At 41.7% G+C, this 18,771-nt stretch overlaps 1 protein-coding gene across 1 annotated transcript in view; it reads left to right on the top strand.

Moving 5' to 3' along the window:
- col16a1 (collagen, type XVI, alpha 1) overlaps nt 1–18,771 on the top strand; it is a 357,671-nt gene that overhangs the window by 138,018 nt on the left and 200,882 nt on the right. The gene's annotated exons all lie outside the window — the stretch shown is intronic.

Here is an 18,771-nt window from a genome sequence, read left to right as displayed (position 1 = left end):
GTCTCCCTGCCTGTAGATCACTACAAGAGTGTAGAAAAGAACTAGAGGCCCCAGAAGCCTATCATACTATTTGGAGTGATGATAGGTGACCTGTTACCTAACTCGATATCTTTGCCCCATTGTCCTGAACATATTTGGATAACAAAAAATAATCATTCTCAGAATTGAATGTTACCATTGATCTAGCCTCAGTTTCTAGAAGAGTCTTATGGGCGGCACGGTGGCACAGTGGTTAGCACTGTGCCTCACACCGCCAGAGACCCGGGTTCAATTCCCGCCTCAAGGCGACTGACTGTGTGGAGTTTGCACGTTCTCCATTGCCCGTAGTTTAGGTATAGGGGTAAATGTATGGGTATGGGTGGGTTGCGCTTCGGCGGGTCGGTGTGGACTTGTTGGGCCGAAGGGCCTGTTTCCACACTGTAATGTAATGTAATCTAATCTAATCTAATCTTACTCATTTCAGTCAACCTAAGGTAGTCATTGTCTAATTTTTAGACTGTGCTCCATAGATATAGACTTACCAAACCAGAGGGAGTAGTTCCTATCTATCTGTTCCTAATGATGTTTGGAATATTAAGCCCTTAACAGCCCTTAAGCATCTAAATTCCAGGGGATGTAACCCAAGTTTGTGTCATCCCTCTTGATAGTTGAGCCATTGAAGCAAAAGAATAATTCTGCTAAATTCACCACCAGTCCCGCTTTCACAATATGTCCTTATAGCCAAGGTGTAGTGCAGAGAACTGTTTACTGTACTCCAAATGTAGTTTAATCAAGAAATTCATTCTATCCCTTCTATTTGTTATGACACGGAGGTGAACCCCTCTGTTAATTAATCCAAACCCCTGGAGAAGCTCACCTCACCTCATAATCTTTTAGAATATAAGTGACAGAGAACTTCAAAATTTCACTGTTTACAGAAAATAATATCAATTTATTTTTTAGCTCTAAAAATGAACATTAAACAACTATTCACAATTCTAAGCCCCCCCATTCTCTTCAGTGCTTATTATCTGCCTCCAACTTGTTAACAATATGCTGTTTCAATAAGACACCTATTAAAATTACATCAAGTTACTCTCAACACCACACTCTTCCAGCTGCTGAATTCCTGGGTTTGTCTTCTTCCTTTTTACTGTGAATATGTTTCATGTGAAAAGGTACCTTTGATAGAGAGTGTTTCCAAATTTCTTGGATCTGTCTCAGTGGTAGTTGCTCTTTCCAATTTTCAAAATGCCCACATTTTTATATACCCAACATTGGACTGTCTCATTGGTTCGATGTTGGCAAGACAATAAATTCAAATCCGATTGGGTTTTAGAATTCTGGGGCATCATTTAAACTGATTGGTTAAATTTGGATTGTTGTCAAAACAGCAACCGAAACTCAGGTATCTATTTCACAGCCAAATGTTACATGATTTCAATTTTCCAATACATTCTGAGACTGCCTTCTAGTCATATACACAGGTGCTTGTAAGTTCTCAGTTCAGAACAGCATTCACTCTCTCTTAAAGGTACAGTACACACCTTCAAATTATAACACCTCACATCTTAAGAAAAAAATGAGCTATCATAATGAAAAGATGGCTTCTTTTTTTTTCAATTCTTAATCCCATTGCAACAAAATATATGTCATTAAGTTATACTTTTCATATTAATTTCTGCACACATCTATATAACATTGGAGTCTGTGCAATCTTGTCTCCACTATCTTTCAATCCGCAATAACGCTTCTGCTATCACATCTTTGTGACCCACAACATGTACAATTTGTAAATTAAAAGTCTGTAACATAAGACTCCAATGAAATTGTCTCATATTTTGTCTTTAAATCTTTCCAAGAATATAAGAGGATTGAGGTCCATGTACACAACTGTCTCCGACTCATTGTTCATTACATAAACATTAAAATGTCGTAAGGCAATACCAAACTTAATAATTCATTTTCGATGGTAGAGTATTTTCTCTAGTGGTTGTTGAGTTTCTTTGAAAAGTAACCAACTGGCCGTTCAATTCCATCATCAATTTCCTGTCGCAGTACAGGTCCAACTCCTATATCACTAGCATCAATTGCAACTTTGAAGGGCTTCAAAAAATTTGGTGTAGCTAAAACGGGTGCGGTGGTTGGTTAACATTGCTTTTAAATTCTGAAATGCCTCCTGGCATTGTTCTGTCCACCGAAAATTTGTGTTCTTCTTTAGGAAATCTGTTTGTGTCACCACTTTGCTGAAGTTTGGAATCTGCTTAGTACCAAAAATTGAAGCACCTCTTTCTTTGAGGGTGGTTGTGCAAATTCCTCGATGGTCTTCATCTTGGCTTTCCTTAGGGTCAACCTTCCATGGCCGATGTTATGTCCCAAGAACGTCACCTCTGCCTTCGCGAATTCTGTTTTCTTTAAGTTTATTACCAGTTTTGATTCTCGTAATCATTCAAAGAGCTCAGCCAACTGTATCATGTGATCATTCCATGAATGGCTAAAGATCACTACATCATCCAGACAAACTGCACAGTTTGTTAATCCAGCCACAATGTTGTTCATGAGTCTTTGGAATGTGGCTCGTGTGTTCTTCATTCCAAAATGCATCACTTTGAATTGGTGTAGCCCAACAATTGGTTGGCTTGTTCAACATTCTCTATATAGTCCTCCAGTCTTGGAATTGGATAGGAGTCTGATTTTGTTACAGCATTGACCTTCCAATAGTCAAAACAAAATCGTTGAGTCCCGTCAGGTTTGGGAACTAACATGAGCGGCGAGCTCCATTCACCCTGACTCTGTTCGATGATATCTTCGTTGAGCATCGCATCCACTTCCTTCTGGACCTTGTACCTTTGAGAGGATTAAGTCTGTAGGGGTGTTGTTTTATCCCTATTTGCACCTCATGCACAATAGCATTAGTCCTCTCCATCTTGTTGCTGCATATGTCCTCAGACTGCTGCAACAAACCTTTCAACTGGGTTCTTTGCCTCTGAGACAGATACTTCACTAACCTATCCCAGCCCTCAAAGACTTCCTCATTATTTAACGTATTTTGAGGCATATCAAACTCCACGACATCTGGATTTGATTCCTCACTCTGCGGGGCAGTAACTAACACCTGTTTCTTCAGTTCCTTGTTTCTATTATAGTTAGGTTTCAACATATTCACACGACATAACCGATAGTTTTTTTTCTATTCAGCATCTTTACCAGATAGTTTACCTGACAAAGTTTTCTCAATTTGATAGGGACCACTAAACCTGGCTTTGAAGGGATTTCCTGATAACAGTACTAATACAGGAAAATGTCCGAATTTTAGAGTTTTTATCTGCCACCTGCTACATTCTTTGCTGTGCCCTCTTCAGGTGCTTTTAGCTAACTCACCTACCTGACTTAATCTCTCACTCACCTCCGATACATAATGCAAGTGTGAGACCTCTGACATCAGTCCTATCAATTTTTCTTTAGTTAATTTCAAAGGCCCTGTCACTTCATGTCCGAATATTAACTCAAAGGCAGTAAACTGAGTATATTTGTTTGTGGCATCCCTATTGGCAAACAACATGAACGAAATACCTTTATCCCAATCATTCAGATAATCCTGACAGTACACTCTTAACCTAGTCTTTAGAATCTGATGCCACCTTTCCAAAGCTCCCTGGGATTCAGGATGATACGCACTTGATTTAAAGTACAATATGCCTAAGCTTTCCATGACTTCTTAGACAGCCTAGCAGTAAAATTTGACCCTTGGTCTGACTGACTCTCTCTGGGGAGCCCATATGCGAAGAAAGTTACTAACTCCCCAACCACCCTTTTTGCCTTAATACCCTATAATGGAATTGCCTCCAGAAGTCTGGTAGACACATCCATTATGGTTTGCAAGTATTCGTTCCCACTTTTAGTTTTTGGGAGAGGACCTGGACAATCAATTATAACCCATGTGAAAGGTTCCTCGAATGCAGAAATTGGCAACAAACATGCTGGTTTTATTACCGTCCATGGCTTACCTACCATTTGGCACGTATGACATGTACGGCAAAATTTAACCATCTCCTTGTGCATTTCAGGCCAATAGAAATGTTTTTGTACCTTAGCGTGAGTCTTCCTCACCCCTCAATGACCTCTTCCCAGTAATTCATGTGCTACCCATAACATTTCCTGTCTGCTTGCCACCAGCAACACAATCTGGTGCACTTCGTCCCATTTCTCCTCTGCACTAACCTGCTGTGGTCTCTATTTTCATCTTAGGATTCTTTCTTTAAGATAATAACCCTCAGGAATACATTCTGATTCCTTCTCTGAGTATGTATCAATTTATATATCTTTCATTGTCTTGTCTTTCTATTGTAAGCCCATTAGCCTTTCAGGACTAAACACTTCTGCCTGATCCTCTTCCCGTTCAGGATTTTCCTGCACCATTACATCAAAAAGGGTGTCCTCTAGCTGAGCCTCAATTCCTTCATCTTTCTCTTTAGTTTTTGCTTCATGCTGTGACTTATGATAGTGGGATCTTGTTACTACACAGTCTGGAAAAATCCCAGGGTATTTTTCTTTTAACTCCTCAGTTCCCTGGTCTTTCTTTGACTTCTCCACAACAAGGAGTGTCACTCCCACCTTGGATCCTGCTAAATCATTCCCAAGAACAAACCGTATTCCTGGAGTTGACACTCTGTCAATCACTCCCACTGTTATTTCCCCAGTCTTGATTTGGCTTTCCAACCAGGGGAATGCTAAATTTCTGTCCATCTATTCCACAAATTACTACTCTCTTGGGTAACATGTCAGAACGAGTTCAAATACGTTCATCTCTTTCTATTAGAGACTGATTAGCTCCCATATCTTTCAAAATTGTAACTTCTCTCCTGTACTTCCTAAGTAAACTTTACTCACAGAGGTGAAGTCTTTATAGAAATTGGGCACTAACTCAGTACCCAGCCCCTGCCTAGCCTGTGCACTCTACTGCAGCTTCTTGACCTTTCTTTGCTAATTTCACTAATCCTATTGGCTTAGCCTCTTTTACCACATCTTTTCCCACAGTGCCTTTCTTCAACAACCAGCACTGCGATCTTATGTGTCCCACCTTCTGGCAGTGAATACACCTGTTTCAAGTGTCCTTCTTAAACCAATCTGTACCGTCATTTTATGTGTCTCACTCCATTACAGTGTAAACACCTGAGGCCTTTCAGCTCCTTTCCACCCTCTTGGGCTTTTTCACCTGTGGTAAACTATTCCCAATGTGTTCTACTCTTTGTTTTGTGGTGAAGAATCTTCCTTTCTCCCAGTTTCTATCCCTCACAAGATGAAATTCTTGCCGGAAGCTAAGTTTTACCTTTTGCACCAATGCGTGTTCACCTGCCGTCTCTGCTGCTCTTCTCACTTCTTGAACTGCCTCTTCATCCACATGAATTCTTATCATCTTTGGAATTGAGTTTTTAACTTCTCCAGCAGAGTATTCGCTCTTAGCGCCTCATAGGTCTTATCTATTTTTAAGGCCTGCTCCCATCCATCAAAATTACTATATTTAATTCTTTCAAACTCAACCAGTCTGACCTGGTACCTTCTTTATGCTTCTGAACTGCTGTCTATATGCTTCAGGTACCAATTCATAAGCACTCAAAATAGTCTTTTTGACATCTGTACCATCTTTTAACCCCTCATCTGCCAGCACTGCAAATACCTCACTCGCTCTGACACCAGCTTAGTCTGAAATAGCATTACCCACAAGTCCTCTGGCCACTCCATCTGTCTACCCAATTTTTCAAATGAAATAAAGAAGGCTTCAACATCTTTTTCATCTTTCCTCCCACAGTCCAAAGATGTGCAGGTCAGGTGAATTGGCCATGCTGAATTGCCCGTAGTGTTAGATGAAGGGGTAAATGTAGGGGTATGGGTGGGTTGAGCTTCGGTCGGTCGGTGTGGACTTGTTGGGTCGAAGGGCCTGTTTCCACTCTGTAAGTAATCTAAAAATATGGCAATGTTTAACAGATTTGTATACATCAGTACCTTCTCTCTTCATCTCCATCCTGCTAACTTGGCTTTCCTGACAAATGTGCAAGTTCTGAATTCAAATTCTCTCTCTCCTTTTGGTCAGCTGAGAACCTTCTTTCCCTTTTCCTTTCTTTTTCCTTTCTCTATTTTTCTCACTTTCTCTTGTTTCTTTCCCTTTCCTTATTTTCTAACTCCATTTGCCTCAATTGCAATATGGGTTTTTCTAGCTCTATTGCACTTGTCTGTTTCTCTGATACATCTAAATGCTAGACCAATTCCATTGCAATTTCAGTTTTCCTTTTGTCCCTGGTTAAACCCAATTCTAACCTATTTGCTAATTCGAAAAGTATGTTCTTCCTCTTTCTTTCTAAACTTTCTTGGCATTTTTGGGAAGCATCTTCAACCCCGAGAACCTATTTACCAATTTTAAGAGCCATTTCTCTCATTTCTAATTTAACCAACCACAAGTAACCAAAATTAAACACATTTTCACACCTATGTTTTATTTAAAGGGCACTAATTGATAAGTGTTTACATCTGTTGGGACCTTTTGTACCCCAAATCGGTTAAGTTTTAATTAAAAATTAAAAACTGTTACGACACAGCAGTGAACCCCTCTGTTAGTTAAACCTAACACCCAGAAAATCTCATCTCGCCTCGTGATCTGTTAAAATATGAGTGACAGAGCACTTCCAAATTCCACTATTTAAAGAAAATAATCAGTGTATTTTTTTTAACTCCACAAGTGAACATTAAACAACAACTCACAATTCTACGCTCCCCATTCTCTTAACTGCTTATTATCTGCCTCCAACTCTATAACAATATGCTGTTCCAATAAGACACCCATTAAAATTACATCAACTTAATTTTAAAACCACGCTGCAGCTGTTGTCCTCTGTGACTTCACTCTTCCGGCTGCTGAATTCCTGGGGTTGTCTTTTTTCTTTTTACTGCGAGTATGTTTCATATGCAAAGGTACCTTTGATAGAGAATGTTTCCTAATTTCTTGGATCTGTCTTGATGACAGTTGCTCCTTTTAGCTTTTGCTTCTTGCTGTGATCTTGTTACTACACCGTCTGGAAACATTGCAGTATACTTTTCCTTTAATTCCTCAGTTCCCTGGTCTTCCTTTGGCTTCTCCACAACAGGAGGTGTCAGTCCCACCTTGGATCCTGCTAAATCATTCCCAAGATCAAACTGGATTCCTGGAACTGACACTCTGTCAATCACTCCCACTGTTACTTCCCCAGTCTTGATTTGGCTCCCCAACCTGATCTTACACAGGGGATCGCTAAATTTCTGTCCATCCATTCCACAAATTACCACTCTCTCAGGTAACTTGTCAGAAAGAGTTCAAATATATTCATCTCTTTCTATTAGAGACTGATTAGCTTCCATATCTCTCAAAATTATAACTTCTTTCCCTTCTTCCCCTGTTCTTCCTGAGTAAACTTTACCCACAGAGGTGAAGTTATTATAGAGGTCAGGAACTAACTCAATACCCAACTCCTGCCTAGCCTGTGCATTCTCCTGCAGCTCGTCGACTTTTCTTGTAGTTTAATCAAGGCATGAATTCTATCCTTTATATTCTAGTCCTCTTCACCAGTGTTCCATTAGCATTTTTGGATATTTTCTGTATCTGTTCTTAATATTTCAATGATCTATTATAACTGGATCTCCCTGCCATATTGCATCATGGTCTCCCCTCTTTTGTAGAAAATATAGAAAACTTGGTGCATAGTTGAAATAATAATTTGGATCATTCCAAAACATTATTATTAACTTCCTGGTGTTCTCATTGACCAGAAGCTGAACTGGACCAGCCATACAAATAAGTGGCTACAAAAGATCATAAGATATAAGAGCAGAATTATGCCATTTGGCCCAAAAAGTCTGCTTTGCCATTCATCAAATGTTTCTCAACTCCATTCTTCTGCCTTCTCCTTGTAATTCTTGATCCCCTTACTAATCAAGAACCTATCTGTCTCTATCTTAGATACACTCAATGACTTGGCCTCCACATCCCTCTGCAACAATGAGTTTGGCAGATTCACCACTCTCTAGCTGAAGAATTTTCTCATTTTAATTCATAAGGGTTGTCCCTTCACTCAGAGGCTGTGCCCTCATCTCCTAATAGTGGAAACATTTTTTTCTGTGTCCACTCTTAGTATTCTGTAAGTTTTAATCAAATCCTCCCTCATCCTTCTAACTATTGAGTACAGACCACAAGTCCTCAACTGCATCTTCTACGACAAGCCCTTTGTTCCTGGGATTATTCCGCTAAAGCTCCTTTGGACACCCTTAATGCCATCACATTCTTCTTAGATGTGGGACCCATAACTGCTCTCACTGCTCTAAGTGTGGTCTGACTGGAATCTCATTCAGCCTCAGCAGTACATTCCTGCTCTTCTTTTCCAGCCCTTTTGAAATGAATGCTAATATTGCATTTGCCTTCCTGACTGCCAACTGAATCGCCATGCTAACCTTAAGAGAATCCTGAACTCAGACTCCCAAGTCCATTTGTGCTTCAGATTTTCCCGTTTAAAAAACAGTCCATGCCTCTATTCTTCCGACCAAAGTGCATAACCTCACACTTTGTCACATTGTATTTCATCTGCCACTTCTTTGCCCACTCTCCTAACCTGTCTAAATCTTTCTGCAGCCTCTCCACCTCCTCAATACTACCTAACCCTCCACCTATCTTCACATAATCTACAAACGTAGCAATAATGCCCTCAGTTCCTTGTCTAACATGAACAATTGTGGTCCCAACACATACACCTGTGGAACTTCACTTGTCACCAGCTGCCATCCTGAAAGAGACTCCTTTATCCACTCCCTACCAGTCAGCCATTCCTCTATCCATGCCAGTATCTTGCCCAAGCACCATAGGCTGTTATCTTATTTTGCAGCCTTCTGTGCGGCACCTTGTCAAAAGCCTTCTGGAAATCCAAATAGATCACATCCACCGGCTCTCCCTTACCCAACTTGCCCATTATCTCCTCAAAGAATTCTAACAGATTTGTCAGACAAATGATGAAGCTGTGCTGACTGCCCTACTTTACCATGCACTTCTAAGTACTCCACAATCTCATCCCCAATAATGAATTCTAACATCTATAATTTCCTGTCTTTTGCCTTCCTCCCTTCTTAAACAGAGAATTAGCTATTCTGCAGTCTTCTGTGACCTTCCCTGACTCCAGTGATCCCTGAAAGTTCACCACCAATGCCTCTACAATCTCCTGAGCTCTCTCCTTCAGAACTCTGGGGTGTAGTCCATCTTCTCCAGATGATTTATCCACCTTCAGACCTTTCAGCTTATGCAGTACCTACTCCTTAGTGATGGCCACTACACTCACCTGTATCCCTGACTGTCTTGAAGTTCTGCTATGTTACTGATGTTTTTTTCCCCTGTTCAGTTCTGCCCTTCTTTGTTCACCATTACTGCCTCTCCAGCAGCCCAGTGTTCACTCTTGCTTCTCTCTTATATTTTACACATTTAAAAAAACTCTTGAAATCTTCTTTTATATTACTAGCTATGTTATCCTCATATTTCATCTTCTCTTCCGTTATTGCTTTTTCGTTACTGGTTTTCAAACGTTTTCCAATCCTCTGGCTTCCGACTAATCTTTTCTCAATTGTGTGCTTTATCTTTTGCTTTGATGCTATCTCTGACTTTCCTTGTCAGCTTTGATTGATTCGTTTTCATCTGCCCCCCCCCCCCCTCTATTTCTTCCTTGGGATCAGTTTCTGCTGTGCCTCCCAAATTACTCTCAGAAACACCTGCCATTACTGCTCCATTACCTTAATTGCTCGGCTTCTCCCCCAATCAACTCTGGCCAGCTTCTCCCTCATGTCTTTGCGGTTACCTTTATTCAATTGTAATGCCAGGATATCTGATTTCAGTTTTTTTCCTCACAAACCGCAGAGTGAATTCTATCATATTATGGTCACTGCACCTAGAGGTTCCTTCACCTTAAGCTCTCTAATTAAGTCAGTCTCATTACACATCACCAAATCCAGAACGGCCTGTTCCCAACTGGGCTCCACCACAAACTGCTTCAAATACCTATCTCATAAATATTCCACAAATTTATTTTCTTTGGATTCACTATTAATCTGACTTTTCCAGTCCACCTGCACAATGAAGACTCCCATGCTTATGATAATAGTGCCTTTTTGCATACCTTTTTTAATCTCCTGATTTATTTTCTGCCCTTATCTGGACTACTGCTGGAAGACCTGTGCATAACTTGCATCAGGGTCTTTTTTCTTGTGCAGTTCCTCAACTCCACCCACATGTCTTCCAACTCTATATCACTTCATGCTTTGGATTTAATTTCATTCTGTAATAACCAGGTGACCTCTGCCTGTTCTTTCGATATGACATGTAACCTTGGATATTTAGTTCCCAGCCCTGAACCCCTTGCAGCTATACCTGTGATACCCACAACATGGTACCTGCCAATTTCAATCTGCCCTACAAACTCACTTACCTTGTTCTGTACACTGCATGATTGCAAGTACAGCATCCTCAAGTCCTGCACTGATTGCGTGTTTCTCCTAGTTGTTCCCTTACCTGCTGTGTGTAAACGTAAATTCCTGACCCTTTCCATATGTATGTATTATTACTTGTTCTGGAAACTTTAATAACCTCTGCTGAGTCCGCCCAGTCCTTTATCTCTTTCCATAGCTTTCCATGCAACTGAACCTTGTCCCATTATTTAATTTAAAGCCCTATCCACAGCACTAGTTGTGCGTTTCACCAGGATTCTGGTCACAGTATGATTCAGGTGGAGTCCGTCCCATCGAAAAAGCTTCCTTCTTCGCCAACAATGGTGTCAATATCCCATTAATTCAAACTGGTTTTTCCCACACTAATCTTTTTAACCTTGTTAACCCTGTAGTAATTATCTCATGGTTTAGGTAGTAATCTGGAGATTATTATCACTTTGGTCTACTTTTTAATTTAGCCCCAAGCTGCTCATAATTCCCTCAGAAGAATCCTTTTCCTCCTGCTACCTATCTCATTGATAGCTACGTGGCCCACGACAACTAGATCTTTCCCCTCCGACTCCAAGTTCCTCTGCAGCCCAGATGGGATATCCTGAACCTGGGTACTAGGCAGACAACACAGCCTTCAGGATTCTCAATCCTGGCCACAGAGAACAGTGGTAAAAACAATGACTGCAGATGCTGGAAACCAGATTCGGGATTAGTGGTGCTGGAAGAGCACAGCAGTTCAGGCAGCATCCAAGGAGCAGCGAAATCGACATTTCGGGCAAAAGCCCTTCATCAGGAATGAGAACAGTGTCTATTCCCCTAACTATATTATCCCCGATTACAACTACATTTCTCTTTTCACCCGCTCTTGAATGGCTCCCTGTACCATGGTGCTATGGTAAGTTTGTTTAGCCTTCCTACGTCTCCACGCTTATCCACACAGGGGGCAAGAATCTCAAATCTGTTAGACAGCTCAAGGGCTGAGGAGCCTTCAGCACCAGCTCCTGAATCTCTCTATCTGCCTCTCTCATAGTCACACCCTCCTGTCCCTGACCACTGACCAAATTTGAGGTAGTTAATGTAAATAGGTGTGACTGTCTCCTGAAACAGAGCATCCAGGTAACTCTCCCCCTTCCTGACGTGTTGCAGTGTTCAAAGCCCAGACTCTGGCTCATCAACTCTGAGCTGGAGTTCCACAAGCAACCAACACTTGCCACAGATGCGGTCACAATGAACCATAATGGGGCCCACCAGCTCTTATATCGTGCAAGTACAGCACACAACCTGACCTTGCATCTCTATTTACTTAGTTCTTAATTTGACTTTTTAAAAACTTGCTGCTGATTGTTTAGCTTGTGGCCTGTAAATACTTCCTTTCTTTGCCTCCAATCAGAATGTCACCTATAATAAATAGTCAAATTAGTAGCAATTACCAACTAATGAATTTACGGTTTTCCTGTGATGCCACTTTTGCGCTGGGACTCCAATCCTGGGCTTCAATTTATCCTCATTCTGGCAGGGTCTCACTCCAGATATGATCTTTCCTTCCTAAACCTGAGCAAGGGTCAGAGACTTGAAGAATTGTGGCAATTGGCTTAATGGCAGGAGACGGAAAGTGGTGGTGGTGGTGGAAGGTTGTTTTTCACACTGGAGGCCTGTTACCAGCTGTTTTCCACAGGGTTCGGTTATGGGTCCTCCTTGATTTGGATGAGAATACAGAAAGTATGGTTAGTAAGTTTGCGGATGACACCAAAATTGGTGGCATAATAAACAGTGAAGTCTTAGCGAGTTTTGAGAAGATTTGTAGCTCAGGTTGAGGTTCTGGATGTAGGTTTGCTCGCTGAGCTGGCCAGTTTCCTCCCACAGTCCAAAGATGTGCAGGTTAGATGAATTGGCCATGCTAAATTGCCTGTAATGTTAGGTAAAGGGATAAACTTAGGGGAATGGGTCTGGTTGGTTTGCGCTTTGGCGGGTCGGTGTGGACTTGTTGGGCCGAAGGGCCTGTTTCCACACTGTAAGTAATCTAATATAAGATGATTTCTGCTTTCTATTTATATGTTTGAGTTTCAAAACCAAACATATAAATAGAAAGCAGAAATCATCTGCAGTGCTTCGCCCGGAGGCCCACTGAAGATGTTACCTAGTAGGGTGACGAAAAGTCTAGAAATGAACCTTACAGCTCAGCGAGCCAACCTACATATCAAACAGTGAAAGCAAAAGGTTAATTCACAAAGTTGGATCATATGGGATTTGGGGTAATTTATTAGCTTGGATAGGGGACTGGCTGATGGACAGAAGATAGAGAGTTGGGATAAATGTTTTTTTTGCTGGATGGCAAGGTTTAACCAGTGGGATGTCACAGGGTTCAGTCCTTGGACCCCAGCTCCCTTTATTTGAGGAAAGATGTAGTGACACTGGGGGCAGATCAAGTGGTTCACTATATTGATCCCAGAGATGTGGGGTTTGTCATATGAAGAGAGATTGAACAATCGAGGCCAATGCTACCTGGAATTTAGAAGAATGAGGGGAAATCAAATTCTAGGATTCAACATGATAAAAAGTATGGATAAAATAGATGTGGAATGGATGCATCCTCTTATAGGGCATTCTAGGATGAGGGGTCATAGTCTAAGAATAATGGGAAGCAAATTTAAAACAGCGTTGAGGACAAACTATTTCTCCCAAAGGGTTGGGAATCTGTGGAATTCAGTATCCCAAAGTGCAGTGGATGTTGGGACAGTAAGTAAATTTAAGGATGAGTTTTAATCAGTAATGGGATGAAGGGGAGAGGGCAGGAGAATGGGGGTGAGGAGCTCATCAACCATGATTGAATAGTGGAGTGGACTCGATGGGCTGAGTGGCCTAATTCTGCTCCTATATCTCATGAACTTATGAATTTATCAAGATTTCTTTTGCAATTCTGCCTTTTTTTTGTATTAAGTTGTCTCTTACCTCTTTGGTCATCGACAGATGCTTTTTTTTGCAATTGGAAATCTTTCCCATTAGGAATATTAACTACTCTGGATCACTTGCCATTCTTGTTTCAACAGTGTTTTTCTTACGCATGAACAGATTTCCCCAGTTTAATGTGGACAGTTTCTGCCTTCTCACGTTGAAGTCTTCTTTATCCAAACCTGATGGCTGTTTAGTGTTTCTCCGGTTCAAATTCTGTTTTGATCTCGATCATGTTATGATCACTATTAGTTAAATCTTCCCATAGTATTATGCTGTTATAGGCTTATGGCTCAATGTTAACTCAGATATAGAATCCTGTCTTTATTGGCTCAGGACATACTATTAGGAGAAAGTGAGGAGTGCAGATGCTGGAGACCAGAGTTGAAAAGTGTGGTGCTGGAAAAACACAGTAGGCCAGGCAGCATCCGAGGAGCAGGAGAATCGACGTTACGGGCATAAGTATGCCCAAAACGGCAATTCTCCTGCTCCCAGGACATACTATTGCAGAGAACTACCCTGGATACATCCTGAAAATTCAATATCCTTTTGACATTTGTTAATTGATCTATTCCAATATTTAAAATAAAATCCCCCATTTAAACCACTATGCCTTCTGTACATACTTACCTAATCTCTGCATTTATACAATCTATCATTAACAAGTTCTTGCAGAGAAACAATGCACAACTCCCACTATTTCCACTCCCCAATTCTTCCCATGAACTGTCCATTGCCTTCTTACTTCTAGTAAAGTCCTCTTTTTCCTTTAAGTGATTTCATCCTTAATTATTAAAGTTGTTTACCCTGCCTACCACTTTTTTAATCTTTCCAGATCATCTTTCCTGCATCACGGCCAGTCTCCATTGTGTGAATTTGTGACTGCAGTGCCCTCCATTTGATCCATGTATTTGTCTCAAAAAGCACCAATTTGGGCCAAGAACCTGAATCTGTGCTTCTGTATGAATGTTTGTTGTCATTTTCTTCTTTCTGTCTCGTGATTTAATTACTTTACAGTCTTTAGTTCTCCTTTTACTGTGATGCCTCAAGCACACTCACTCAAATACTACTGTCATCATTTTCTTTTGATTTTATACTATTAGAGTCATAGAGATGTACAGCAGGGAAACAGACCCTTCAGTCCAATCGTCCATGCCGACCAGATATCCCAACCCAATCTATATCCCACTTGCCAGCACTTGGCTCATATCCATCGAAGCCCTTCCTACTCATATACCCATCCAGATGGCTTTTAAATGTTATCATTGTACCAGCCTCCTCCACTTCCTTTGGCAGCTCATTCCATATATTACAACCCTCTACATGAAAAAGTTGCCCATTAGGTCTCTTTTATGTCTTTCCTCTCTCACCCTAAACCTATGCCTTCTAGTACTGGACTCCCCCACCCCAGGGAAAAGATTTTGTCTATTTATCTAACCATGTCCCTCATGATTTTATAATCCTCTATAAAGTCACCCCTCAGCCTCCGATGCTCCAGGGAAAATAGCCCCAGCCTATCCAACCTCTCCCTATAGCTCAAATCCTCCAACTCTGGCAACATCCTTGTAAATCTTTTCTGAACCCTTTCAGGTTTCACAACATCTTTCCCGATAGGAAGGAGACCAGAATTGTACGCAATATTCCAAAAGTAGCTTAACCAATGTCCTGTACAGCCGCAACATGACCTTCCAACTCCTGTACTCAGTACTCTGACCAATAAAAGAAATCATACCAAACGCCTTTTTCACTATCCTATCTACCTGTGACTCCACTTTCAAGGAGCTATGGACCTGCACTCCAAGATCTCTTTGTTCAGCAACACTCCCGAGGACCTTACGATTAAGTGTATAAGTCCTGCTAAGATTTGCTTCTTTGTGATCACTCTAAATATTCTTTTCTCCAGACTCTGTTCCCAGCCCAGTTTGAATGGATTCCATCTGACTGATTCTGCTCCCTCCTGCCCCTGTACTGGTGCTCATGTTAACTGACAAGGAATGCTTCTCTGCTATGCCATCCCTTCAAGCCATGCATTCACTTCTCTGATCATCTTAGCCTTAGACTAATTTGTACATGGTTCAGGTAATATTCCAGCATTTACAACCCCTGAGATCTTGATCTTTAGTGTAGCTTCTAGTTCCTGACAACTCCTGGACAGGACTACTTGTCTACTGGTCCCAGCATGAATCACATTGACTGGATCATTCCCCTCCATCTCCGATATCCTTTTAGAATTTGCTTTGCTCTTCGTTGCATAAGCAAATAGAAACTCTTAACCTTGCTTACAAGAATTGGTATTTTCCCATCAGCTATTGAATCCTCTTCACTACCATGTTACTCCTTATCCAACTCAACCCCTATTCTGGGCACCCTCTAGCTCCAAGGTGCCATGATCCACAATTCTAGCTGTTCTTCTGACAGAATAGGATTCATTAAGTTGATACCTGGTATGGAGGGACTGTCGTGTGAGTAGGTTAGGCCTATACTCATTGAACTTTAGAGGAATGAAAGGTGGCCGCATTGAAATATCCAAGATTCTTATGGGGCTTGACAGGATAGATGTGAAAAAAATATTTACCATTTATGTGAGAGTCTAGGACCGGAGGGCATAATCTCAGAGTAAAGACAGAGATGAGGAGGAATTTCTTCTCTCAGAGGGTACTGAATTTGTGGATTTCTTTACTGCATAGGGGTGTTGAGGCTAGATCATTAGTATATTCAAGTCTGAGATTGCACTTTTTTTAATCAGTAAGGGAATCAAGAGTTATGGGGAATAGGCAGGAAAGTGGAGTTGAGAATTATCAGATTATTCTTCACCCCTGTCTTATGGTTTTATCCTCACAGATAGAAAGTATTTTGAGTGGGGTCAGTCTGCAATTTCTGTAAATTGCTGGTGTTTCCCTGCAAAATACTCAGCAAGGGCATTGGGCAGTTATCAGGTCGATGATACAAGTCAAAATTAGGCTGAATATGGACAGTCCAAAGGTGAAATAGGAAAAAAAAACTGAGATAAGCAATGAAAGTATAAAAATAAATTGGCAGCTAAAGAGGAAAATAATCGAAGAGTCCCTTCTTAGGCTTTTCCACAGCAAAAATGCAGTTAGAAAAAGAGTAGGTCTAATTAAGGGCCAAAAAGGAGATTAACATATAGGCAGGGGACATAGCTGAGGTGTTAAACATGGACTTTATATCTGTCATTGCCAGGGAAGAAGATGCTGCCAAATTATAATGAAAGCAGGGGTACTAATTGATTAAAAAGATTCAAAAGACTGGCTCTACTGAAGAGTTCACCAGCGATGAAGACTGAATTGGACATAACCAGGGACGATGAAAGAAAATAAGAGTAGAAACTGTGGAGTTCCTGACCATACTTTCCAATTCTCCTCAGATGTAGGAGTGATACCAAAGAACAGGAGAATTGCATATCTTACACCATTGTTCAAAAATAGGATACATTTTGCGAAAAAATTCAGAGAGAGGCAATATTAAACCAAGGATGCCATTGAAAGGGATTCAGAAATAAAGACATCTCGGGTTATAGAACATCGAACAGCACAGCACAGACCCTTAATGTTGTGCCGAGCATGATGCCAAATTAAGCTAATCCCTTCTGCCTCCCCTTGGTCCATATCCCTTCATTCCTTGCATATTCATGCGCTCAACTAAAAGTACCTTAAACGCCGCTAATAAATCTGCCTCCACCACCACCTTTGGTCGCACATTCCAGACTCCTACTATTCTGTGTAAAAATCTTGCCCCTCACTTCTCTTTTGAACTTGCCCTCTCTCACCTCAACTGCATACTCCCTAATTTTAAACAATTCAACTCTGGGGGAAAACTTCTTGACTGTCAACCCCATCTATGCATTTCCTATCAAGTCTCCCCTCAGCCTCTGCTGCCCCAGAGAAAATGATCTGAGTTTTTTAGCGTCTCCTTGTAGCTCATACCCTCTAACCCAGGCAACATCTTAGTAAACCTCTTCTGTATCCTTTCCAAAGCCTCCACATCTTTTCTGTAACGTAGCGACCAGAATTGAATGCAGTACTCTAAGTATGGTCTAACTAAAGCCTTATAAAGCTGAGTGTGATATTCTGATTCTTGTACACAATTCTCTGACCAATAAAGGCAAGCATGGCATTTGCCTCCTTTACCACCCTATCAGCTTGTGTGGCTACTTTCAGGGAGCTGTGGACTTGAATCCCATGATCCGTCTGTACATTGATGTGTTAAAGGTCGCGCGATTAATTGTATACTTTTCCCAAAGTGCAGCATCTCATACTTCCCCGGATTAAACTCTCTCTGCCATTTCTCTATCCATATCTGACACTGATCTATATCCAGCTGTATTGTTCGACAATCTTCTACAATATTCACAACTCCACTCATCTTAAATCATCTGCAAACTTACTAACCCACCCATGTACATTTTTATACAAGCCATTCATTTCTATAATCACAAACTGCAGAGGTCCCAGGATAGATCCCTGGAGAACACCACTAGTCATGGACCTCCAGTCGGAAAAACACCCTTCCACCACTACCCTCTGCCTTCTATGTATATACAGATAATGAGCAAAATGAACTGAGGATTATTCGAGAGGCTGAGAGGGTGATAGATAGAAGCTACAGGGACATAGCTACGCCAGAGAACAGATGTAGCTGGGTAATAGTTAGAGGTGGGAAGGGGAGGAAGCAGGCAGTGCAGGGATCCCCTGTGGTCGTCCCCCTAAACAATAAGTATACAGCTTTGGATACTGTTGGGGGGGATGGCCTAGCAGGGGTAAGCTGCAGTGACCGGGTCTGTGGCGCGAGGTCTGGCTCTGAGACTCAGAAGGGAAAGGGGGAGAGGAGGAGAGTGCTAGTTATAGGAGACTCTCTAGTTAGAGGGATGGACAGGCGGTCCTGTAGACAGGGGCGAGACTCTCGGATGGTTTGTTGCCTCCCGGGTGCCAGGGTCCGAGACGTCTCGGACCGTGTCTTCAGAATCCTTAAGGGGGAGGGTGTGCAGCCAGAAGTCGTGGTGCACGTTGGCACCAACGACATAGGTAGGAAGAGGGGTGGGGAGGTCATTCAGGAGCTCAGGGAGTTAGGCTGGAAGCTAAAAGCTAGGACAGACAGAGTCGTCATCTCTGGGTTGTTGCCGGTGCCACGTGACAGTGAGGCAAGGAATAGGGAGAGAGTGCAGTTGAACACGTGGCTGCAAGGATGGTGTAGGAGGGAGGGCTTCAGGTATTTGGACAATTGGACTGCATTCTGGGAAAGGTGGGACCTGTACAAGCAGGACGGGTTGCACCAGCACCAGAAGGGCACCAATATCCTGGGAGGTAGGTTTGCTAGCACTCTTCGGGG

This window comes from Chiloscyllium plagiosum, chromosome 27, assembly GCF_004010195.1.
Source record: "Chiloscyllium plagiosum isolate BGI_BamShark_2017 chromosome 27, ASM401019v2, whole genome shotgun sequence".
Lineage (NCBI taxonomy): Eukaryota > Metazoa > Chordata > Chondrichthyes > Orectolobiformes > Hemiscylliidae > Chiloscyllium > Chiloscyllium plagiosum.
The sequence above is the reverse complement of the archived record's forward strand: the minus strand, read 5'-3'. Positions and strand labels throughout refer to the sequence as shown.